This window comes from Lathyrus oleraceus, chromosome 2 (assembly GCF_024323335.1).
Source record: "Lathyrus oleraceus cultivar Zhongwan6 chromosome 2, CAAS_Psat_ZW6_1.0, whole genome shotgun sequence".
Lineage (NCBI taxonomy): Eukaryota > Viridiplantae > Streptophyta > Magnoliopsida > Fabales > Fabaceae > Lathyrus > Lathyrus oleraceus.
In genome coordinates this window covers 253257563-253268659 of record NC_066580.1, presented here as the reverse complement: position 1 = coordinate 253268659, position 11097 = coordinate 253257563, and the positions used below count along the sequence as shown (strand labels likewise).

The following is an 11097-nucleotide window of genomic DNA, read 5'->3' as shown; positions in this document are numbered from 1 at the left end:
AATACCATTTACATTCCCAATTTCATTCACAATTAATCTTTTCATCTATATTTCAATCGACTTTTTCAAGACCATTTCAAACTTTATTTCAAAGTGATGTTTATTAACATTTATTTCCATTATCAATCAACCATTATTAAGGTTCAAACGATTCAAATTAACCATTTAAGTTCATCCAATGTCATTTCATTCCAATATTCAAAGATGACATACCATAATAATCCAAATAATCTATATTTTAATCAATACATAATTAATTTTATCCTATAATACTCATTCAATATCCAAGAATTTTCAACATTTAATCAATTTCCGTTTTAATTACAATGCATGGTTACAATTTACAAGCTATAATGCATATGTTCAATTCACAAATTTACAAAGACTCCAAGTCCAAAGTTATTCAAGCCAAACTCCACTCTTCAAACTAGTCCACAATCCAATTCCAAACGCAAGCAACGACTCACAAACTTTTCAAACTCAATGTTCCAAAATTCAGACCATCATTTTACACAAGAGTTCCTACAAGAACAAATACCAACGAGTGAGCCATGACTCCCATTGAATATACATTCAAGCCACTAAAACCAAGCATTAAAACCATCACAATTTCAAACCAATATCTAACTCACCAAGCATATGCCATGACATTGTTCAATTCACATCCTTTTTCAACAAGCCAAAATGATTCATCCGTTGTTTTCTTACTAACTTTTTGAATCTAACATATCAATTAACCAATTATCTTTTGTTCATAGTCTTATTCCAATTTATCCTAAACTGATGGATGACAATTTCCAAGAATCTTATGTTATTGAAATAGCTAGCAGGTTGAGTTTAGGCTAACTAACATAATTTGTAGCAAACACAAAAATAAGCATTCAATAATAAGTATATTTCATGAGTTTAGAAATTTAATGCAACTATTCCATAGCCACATTCCAAACACGTTATAGCAGGAAGAATTAGAGTTGGTGCAAACTGGCAAATTTTTGTTTAATAGAGAAAAACAGAACTAATTCCAACATAACAGGAAATTATCCTAACGGAAAGTTCAATAACAGAAATGCACATGTTTAACAAACTGGCTGCAAGTCATAAACCAACAAACTCAATAGCATCATTTAGCAGACTCTCCTAACAAGTACCAACCTAACAACAACCCTGTTAACACTCTTATTCAGTTCCAACTAACTCAACCTATAACTAACTTCTATTGAACTAACTAACTCTAAGTTTAAGATGAATTTAAGATGAGTTTGAGATTGAATTTCTAACCGATTTTGGAATGCTATAAATAAATCTTAAATCTTCACTTTCTTCGATCATTTTCTGCAACCACTCTCTCCATTTTTTCTGTATCAAATTCTTCAAGCTTCACTCTTCCAAATCACCTTCTCCACTTCTGCATCGAATCCCTCCTTCTACATAAAGATTCTTAATTTTTCACCACAAGCTTATTCATGCTGGAATCTGCAACGCAAGCCCCTCAACCACGCAACAACATCACATCAGAATAGCACTAAAAGTAGATCGGAAAAGAAGATAAAACCAAGAAAATGTCGTGACAGAAGAAAAAAAAGATAAGAAAGTACCGGTGAAGTCGGTAACATTGCTGCAACCACCGCATCGAAGCCCCTTCTACGACGGAGAGGATGTCGGTTGAATGTTGAAAGGAGAGCGAGAAATCCACGGTTGTGTCTGATTCCGTCTCGTTTTTCTTCGATCTTTTCCCGTTTGCAATCGAATTTTCACGCGTAGATTTGTTTCTCTTGACACCGGAATAGACTCCACCATACTCGATTAATTGTGCACCAAGCGGAGATCATGGCATGGAGTTTGAAGATCGGCCGGAAAAACACCGAAGGAAACATCGAAGAAGTTGATCCGAGTGGAAGCGCACCGTCATGGTAATGGTTCCGAAGTCACGGTGAGGATGAGGTTAAGGCACGAGCAATGTCGAAACCAGGACGTGTAACCTTCATCGTTGCCGCTCGAAGTTTTCTCTTCGATAAGCTTTCATCCATATTCTAGCTTTTCTCAAAAGCGCTTTTGATCCTCTCAGCCTGGCTTTCATTGGATTGCCACGCGGGTCAAACATATCCGATACTCACAACCCTTCAGGTTCTTACCCCTGCTATTTTTGGAACTAAGATTCTTGAAGCTTATGGGCTTTGATGTGTGGGCATGCATCATCACCAGTTGCACCCCCTTTCCAGGTTCATTTTCGGGCTTTGATGTGTGGGCATGCATCATCACCAGTTGCACCCCCTTTCCAGGTTCATTTTCGGGCTTATTAGGCTTATTTATTAATTAAGTTCAATTAGTATTTAAGTTTTAGATTAGTGTTTAATTAAGTTGGCTTATTAATCTTGTTTAGTTCAATATGATTAGGTAATTAGAATAATAGATTTTATTAGAATTTTATTTAATTAGGATTTTATGAATTAATCATTAATTATATTTTTGAAACGTTAGGATAATTAGGATTAATCTTGATGTTTTTTTAGAAAATTAGAATTGTAGAATTAATTAGGTGTAAGGAGCAATTAGGTTTAATTAGCAATTAGGATTATAGTTAGTAATTAAGATTTTCTATCCTTGATTAGTTAATTAGGTTCATTAGAAAATTTGATTAAGATGATTAAGATTTAATTCCTGGCTAACTAGAATTCCCATTTTAATTAGCATAAATAGATTTAAAAATTAGGATTATATAATTCTCTAGGTTTTTAGAATAATTAGATTAGTTTAGGTCTAATTTGTTTGATCTTTATGATTATAATTTCAATTTAATATTAACAATGACCGTTTTGTCCTTAGGGCCTAAAATCTTGAGTTTTTGCATGTTCCCTTAGTTTAGGAATTTAATTAGAATCTCCTGATTCTATTTAGATGATCATTTAAATAGTTTATTATTATATATAATTCAACTATTATCCCATTGATTTAGTGTTGACCAAAGGTCGCTTTGGTTAACCAAATCCTTTGTAATCGTGATGTAAGCCCCAAGCCTATTTCAAGTGATCAAATGACCCTTGATCACTTGATTTGACAAATTCATATCTCTCAAGCTATTATGGATATGTTGAATCTCTGGAGCTTAAGACCTCAAGGTTCAAATGCAAGATCAAGACTTCAAGTCAATATCAATCAAGCATAGCTAACAAAAGTTGACTACATTCTCCAACACAACAAAGGTGTCTAACACTTGACAAGTGCAATTTGTAAGCTATAAGCCTTAAGTAATGAGGAATGATGAGATGGAGTTTCTCATATCCTTGTCTAGAATGCCTTTGCGTACGGAGTGTAGGACCCAGTTATGCAAAGCATTCTCCCTCACTCACAGGCTTTAGCACAATTCGTATCAAACAATTGTCAAGCCTTCTCAATACAACAAATAACATGGCACTACAATAATAGGATCAACGTAGGATCTCCTGTTAGGAAATTGTTAATTTTGATTCAAGTTGCAAGCTACGAGCCTTAAGTAATAAGGAATGATGAGACGAAGTTTCTCCTATCCTTGTCTAGAGTGACTTTGCATACGGGGCGTATGCCCTAGCTATTCAAAGCACTCGCCCTTGTTCCTAAATTCTAGTTCGATTTGAATAATGCAATTGACAAGTCTTATTCAAGCAAATCTAAATCTTTCAACACCACAATAGTGGAGCATCTTTTGCTATCAACAACTCGTGGTTGTACACCCTCTTTTAATCAATCTCTTTGCCTTGTGAGGTGTTAAACCTTGACTCTTCGATTTCGATATTTTCCTTGAGAGTCATGGACTCTGACATGTGTTCTTGTTTGCCTTGTAAGGTGTTAAACCTTGGCTATCTAATCCAGTTCTTTACCCTGAGAGTCATAGACTCTGGCATCTGACTTTCTGTGCCTGGTGAGGTTTTAAACCTTGGTTATTCGATTTAGATCTTCGACTTGAGAGTCGTAGACTCTGGCATCTAACTTTCTTTGCCTTGTAAGGTGTTAAGCCTTGGCTATTCAATTTGGCCTTTGCCTTGCGAGTTATGGACTCTGGAATATTTGTCCCTCTTACCTTGTGAGGTGTTAAACCTTTGTTATTCAACTCAATTCTCATCCCTGAGAGTCTTGGACTCTGGCACTTGATTTTATTCGCCCTGTAGGTATTAAACCTTGGTAACTCACTTCCTTGACATCATCAGTTTTAAAACTCTAGTATTGATACCTTACCTTGAGGGTCATGAACCTTGACACTCCTTTCCAGCCTTGATGGGTATTGAACCCTGGAAAATCAATCTCATTCCCTGTTGTTTTAGTTGTAGTAGGCTGAACTACAATTGCTTTAATTTTCTCATTGCACGATGAAAATACGTATGCACGAGGGTTCGAATCCTCTGCGAGCATACTTATTTACTATTCTTCCTTCCGCCTTAGGGAACCATCCATATCTTTCATGACCCATTATCTACCGCCGATCATAAACCGTTCACCTAGTGACATACTATTTCCTTGACACTGAAATATGGTTTTCTTTGGATATCCATACGCACCCTTTTAGGATGATATATCGACAGTCCTCATTTGTGCCTAGAGTTGTTTGGATTGTCCCCAAACATTTAATTCCTTCTTTTTCGGCTCAACCATACAGTGATACCATGATGTATGCCCTCACTTGTGGTTCGTGCCACCTTCCCTCTATGGTACAAATTCCATTTCTCTTATGGATTCCGATGTATATCTGACCTTTCGGTTTCAAACTATACTTCTTCAGTCACTGTTACCAAATATTCAATTTTATGACTTTGGTCACTTTATTCCTTTCATATCCATGATGCATTCATAATCTACCTTCATTCACACTCTATGTGATATATCAGTTATCTTTGAGCCGAATACACTACCTCTTTGTGCTCCGTCTTGCGTCACCTTATGAACCAAGAGATGTTTGGGTCATACTCCCAAACACTTATTTCTTCGTATTTTCTGCATTAACCTATAGTAGCAGCCATGCTATCCCACAAACCACCTTACTCTTGGGTTCACGTTTGCACCCTTGTTGGAGTTCAAAACACTATCCTTTGGTTTAGACCATACTTCAACCACAATTATTTTCATCTCCTACAACTAGTTATTTGAACTACGGAGCTCTGAATTCCTCATTGCACTATGAGGATACGTAGGCATGAGGGCCCCAATCCTCATCGAGCACTTTATATATTTATTTTCCTTTTCCCATTCTTTTGCGAGTAATCTCTAGATAACACCTATTCGAGCGAGAACAATCAAAACGATTCCCATGGAGTACCATGGATGTTTGGGGTGCTAATACATTTCCCTTGCATAACTGACTTCCTTACCCAACATATCTCTTTCCCCCGGGTTTTATCGATGTTTTCCCTTTCCTTAGGGAATAAATCAAGTTTGATGGCGACTCTTTTGTATGTTCGACGTGCGATATGTTCGGGTATATTTCTGTTAGCTTCAACTGGCGACTCTGCTGGGGAGTTTGCTTGTAGTTGGGGATCTCTTCTTAAGCATCCCCAACTTCAGTTGTCGACTCTGCTAGGTGAAATTCTAGTTATCAGACTATAGATGTCACACGGGTTGTTATGACATCCAATTCTGCACAGACAAGAATTATGCAGAACTTAACAGTAAGTGCAGTAAATAACACAAGTAATTGTTTACCCAGTTCAGTCCAACATGACCTACATCTGGGGGCTACCAAGCCAGGGAGGAAATCCACTATCAGTAGTATTAATTCAAAGCTAAACTCACCCGTTTACAACTCGTCACTTAATCCCTACCCAATGCAATTTCAATCTTACTCTAAGATCAGAGTTCCTACTCACTCCCCCTCAATCACCTCAGTGATTACTACCTTTAATCAATATTAAAGACACTTTTGAAGTCACACTTCAAACAACTCTTGATTGCGCTTAACAGCTTTAATCAAGATACACAACACTCACGCTTAAAAGCTTTGAGCGACACAACACTTACAACTCAATGAACACCCTTTGCCAAAGCAATCATCTACGTGATAAAGGCTTGGCTTACAAGATATGTCTAATACAAGACTCACAAAAATACAGCAGTGAAGTATGATGGACACACTTAATCTTCACGCCTCAAAATCCCCAAAACTGAATGAAGGAACGACTTCCTTTTATATTGCAGTACCTGGGCTTTTGCACTTGTATTCTCCTGAATTTAAGGTCACGCGAGTTCCCATAAATTCAATATCTAGGTTACTAACAAATAGGCTATTTGTTAGGTTCATTAAATGCAGTTTGGTTGTTGATTTCCTGGTTTTTCTCTAAGCTGTTGACTTCCTGAAGAATAGCCTAAGAAAAAGCTGAAACAGAAAACTGAACAACCTACAATATAGCATATGTTGTCAGGAATGAATGTCACGACATTCAGCTAGACATCAAGGATCATATGCTGAGTCTGTTTTTCCAGAAAACAGACTGTACAATTTTGCTGACCTGTACATGACCAAAGTGACCATACTACAGTAGCAGCTTACATTAATAAATGTCAAAGTATCCAATTTGACATTTACACATTTGGCCTCAAGTTAGTTTTGTTATCCTCTTGAAGAACAAACTAAGAAATATACTGAAGTGTAGCAGAACACCCCTCTGTCTATTATTCAGTATATACTGTTCATGATGAATGTCATAACCTCCAGTTTGACATTCACACAGTAGGCCTTATGCCAGGTCTGGTTCTTCCTTGATAACCAGACTGCAAATGAATACTGAGCTCTAACAGAACGCCAACTGTTCTATTCCTCAGTAGCTGCTGAATGTCATAGTCTCCAGTTTGACATTCAATAAATCCTGTATTAGCTAATCCTGCAGTAACTACTCAAGTGTGTCATGACATCAGTCAAGACATCAGAGTACAGTTAGATATTCTAACCTACAATGCAGTTACACATACACACCATGTCATGACATCAGTCAAGACATTAGAATCCAGCTAGTGTTTTACCATATAATGCAGCCAATTAAACACCTACAAACTCCCCCTTTGGCAAATTTTTGGCTAAAACACTTTGATCCCCATAACAGAGTTCATAGCAGCGGAATCACACATCTAGCAGGAAATAAACCTAGCTAATACACTCAGAGTGGCAGCACACTCACATACATGGAAGTTAAATAAAAACTTCACAAAGCAGCACACATCAGCTGCTGCAGGGGGGGGGAAGTTAAATAAAAACTTCACACACACAACAGCATACACACAGAAGTTAAATACAAACTTCATCATACATCAGCTGCAGGAGAGGAAAACTTGAATCTGTCATGAACCTGTTTTAACAAAATAATAAAATTCTGTTGTCCTGGGGTATCACTTGTCACTCCCCCTTTTTGTCAAAAATGTTGCCAAAACAACACTTTAAATTACAGATCCACAAATAGTAAGCAGAATTACACACAACTGACAGAAAACACAAAAAAAGGACAAGTATTTATTCCTCAGCCTCATCATCAGCCTCCTCCTCAGAACTAGCCTCCTCCTCACCCTCTGAGCTTTGCCTTGCAGCTCCATCTGTATCCTCTGCAGACATCTCCAATTGAAAGATCGGCTTTTCCAAAGCTAGCTTCCTAGCCTCCAGCTCTTTGCAAGTCTCTCTGAGCACAACAATGACAGCAACTTTATCTGGTTGGTTGCCAGTTTTGGATGCTTCTTCCGATGTCATGACAATGTCAGGGACATGCTTGCCCTGGAACAGTTTGTAGCTAAAGGCCAATGGACTTTCTCTTCTTTTCACAAAGTCATTGTCTGTTAGGATGTGTGGGAATTGACTCAGTACAATACCACATATGAGAGACGGAAAGGCTATAGGTCCCTTCACACTGAAACTCCCAGCATGTTTCATGGTCTGATCAAAGATGTAGGTGCCATAGTCCACCTTTGCCTTGGTTCCAACAGCATAGATGAACTTTCCTAACATCACCGACACAGTTGACTTGTGATTTGTGGGTACCCAGTTGGCTGCTCCAACTTTGTGTAGCATGGCATACTTCACACTGAGTTGGCTGGCCACCAGCTTCCCTTTGAGAGGCCATTTCCGGACTTGCTTTGTTGTGATGACTTCACAGATTCTGTTGTCAGTCACTTCAAGCTCTGGTTGCACTTCATTTGTTCTTCCCAAGTACAAATTGATTACTGAGGGGGAAAAGGTCACACACTTGCCACGCACATAGACCTTTCTAAACTCTCTGGACTTCCCATCAGCACACTCCTCAGACAGATTGACAATGAATTCCTTCACCAGAGTCTCATAGCACTTGGGTAGTTGAGTCAAAGTTCTCATCAGTCCTGTCTCTCTGATAAGATCCACAATCTCCTTACACTCCAAGGCGTTCTGAGCCAGTTCCCTGTCCAAGTCCATCCTCTTGTGGTAGACATACTTCCATCTGTTCACACTAGAGGCAAAGTGGAAGGATACATTGTCTATAGGCACCTCTGGAACGCTAGCAGCCAACTTGCTAGAGGTTGGCTTCTTCCTGGACAGGGATGTTGTGACATCACAGGGAGCATCCGAGTCAGACTCCACCACAACAGCCTTGGTCTTCAGTTTCTTGGGCACCTCTTTGCTCCAAGATTTTGCAGGGCCATGACCTTTCCTTTTGCGTGCACTTTCTGTCACTGTTTGCTTGGGAGAAGTTGTCTCATCAACTTCCTTGGATGGAGACCTTTGCATCGCTGTCTTTTTCCCTCTCCTAGTCCTGACCCTCTTGGCTATGCTAGGGATAACTGAGGCCAACAATTCGTTATCAGAGAACTCTTCCAGGTTTACTGTGTCAGCTCTAGGGTTGGCCTCAACATCTTGAGGGACACTTACCTTCTCACCTCTCACCTTGCTTACATGTTTATCATTCTTAGGACCCTCTTCAGGTAATCCAGACACATTCTCCCTTAACACTACTGCGGTTTCACGACATGCAACATCATCGGAAACGATAGTGTTCAAGGGAACGGAAACCCCAGGAACATTCCGATCACCGGACAGAATCTTAGTGACCATAGAGGCAATGGCATTGTGCACATACCTCGATCCTTCCTTGGAAGGGTTGTCCATAGCGATAGCTGAGGAGATTCTGGAGACCGTTTCTTTTGGTCTTCTTGCATGGGGCGACGTTGCAGCGTTGACACTAACTTCCTCCCGGTTGGGGTTGCCAAACTCCATGCTGTGAGAATCGGACACGGTAGTGAAGGAGGTGGTATCGGATTGGTGTGCCATGCTGAATATCTCAGAGGGAAGTTGAACCGTTTCTTTGGAAGAGGGTTTGCACGAATGGTGTTTGAAGCGACGGAATGTGAAACGCTTTATGCAAGAGTAAGGTCTATTAGATTTTGACCACTCAGAGCTCACTATTTGTTGTTTAATAATTTGACTTACTAAACAGTAGCTAACTAACTTCATTAGTTGCTATAAATTTTCAGACGTACGCATTCCCTCTTTGCCCTTACTATTGTCACACTTAGCAGCGTACAATGTCATGACATTCCGGGTGACATTGTACTCTGTCTGCATCAGGTTCCTCCATACTAGGGTTGACCACCTGCTACCACACGCTAGGTGTTGAGATTCTGCAGACGACAATAATACACACCTCTGTCTATCCCTTGCTGTCATATCCTTTGTATGATGACCAATAGGTGCCAATGGCTCATTACTTTCAATCAGACATTTTCCATAGTCTGTCTTTTTATCTAAAGACAGATATGAGACTCTTCTCATAGTTCTCTTGGAACTGCTTTTCTTCATTCCTTGTACCTGAAGGTGATCAAGTCTTCCATGTCCCAGCTTCCCTTCCTGATCTCCCTTGGCTAAAGGACACTTGGGAAAGTTGAGAGAGTCTTTAGATTTCCATAGATAGCAATTATCTCTGGATCTGTCTCCTCTCATCACTTCTTGATTGCACCCATTCAACACCACACATCCTCCCTTGGTAAATTCCACCTTGCATCCTTGGTCACATAGCTGGCTTATGCTTATGAGGTTCACAGTTAGTCCTTTTACTAACAATACACCACTCAATTTTGGAGCTTCAGGACAGTCCAGCTTACCAACACCCTGGACTTCTCTTTTAGTTCCATCACCAAATGTTACAAACTTGGTAGTAGGAGGATGTATATTCACCACTAGGTTGCTCATCCCAGTCATATGCCTTGAGCAGCCACTATCAAGGTACCAGTCTTGTCTGATATGTGCCCTTGAAGATGTGTGAGCAAGGTTAGCAACACACTGTTGATTCTCAGGAGAGAAGTGAAGCTTAGGTGCCTGCTGCTTAGGATTGACCTGAGGTGTCTGCTTAGCCGTCCATGTTTGTTTCTTAATGGGGACATTATGCGTAGACACCTTCTTCTTAGGCCTACCTTGTGGGGTCTGGTTTGGGTAACCATGCAGCCTATAGCAGAAGGGTTTTATGTGACCGAATCTACCACAATAATGACATCTCCATCTCTTGAATTTCTTCTTCTGATGATTGCTCATTCTGGTTCCTCGATGTTGAGACATTGGATGTGACTTCCCTTTGGATTTCTGAACTTTAGCCTTTGGGCGTTTGCGTTCAGCTGATGATCTTTTCCCAAGGCCTAAACCAGAAGTGGTTCCAGACTTCTGTCCTATCTTCAGGATCTCTTCCAAGGTGTCAGATCCCTTATTCAACATTTTGATGGATTTGGTCATTTGGTCTAGCTTAGAGGTCAACAAAGAAATCTCACCCTTCAGACCCTCTATGACTTTCAGCTGCTCTAGTTTCTCAGCTTCTAGCTCTTTGATGAGTTTCTTATATGCTTTTCTCCTTGGATACACACTTCTGCACTTTTAACACATAGTTCTTTATATGAGGCAGCAAGTTCATCCAAGGTGAGCTCATCCCCACTTGAGTTATCTTCTGAGGTACAGACACTGGTCAGAGCAGTGACATGTTTGGCAGATTCTCCTTCAGATTCACTCTCAGTGTCTTCTTCTGACCAGGTGACAGATAGCCCTTTCCTTTGCCTCATGAGGAAGGTAGGGCAGTCAGCCTTAATATGACCATATCCTTCACACCCATGGCACTGGATTCCCTTGCCTTGGTTGAACTT

At 39.7% G+C, this 11097-nt stretch overlaps 1 long non-coding RNA gene across 1 annotated transcript; it reads right to left on the bottom strand.

Annotated features, from left to right (window-relative positions):
- Positions 1-232: 232 nt before the first annotated feature.
- Positions 233-2142, bottom strand: LOC127119055 (uncharacterized). Its single transcript, XR_007802577.1, has 3 exons — positions 1596-2142; positions 1279-1488; positions 233-522 (listed from the first exon to the last, which is right to left on the bottom strand). It is a non-coding gene; the product is annotated as an uncharacterized LOC127119055 (long non-coding RNA).
- Between the last annotated feature and the right edge of the window lie 8955 nt (positions 2143-11097).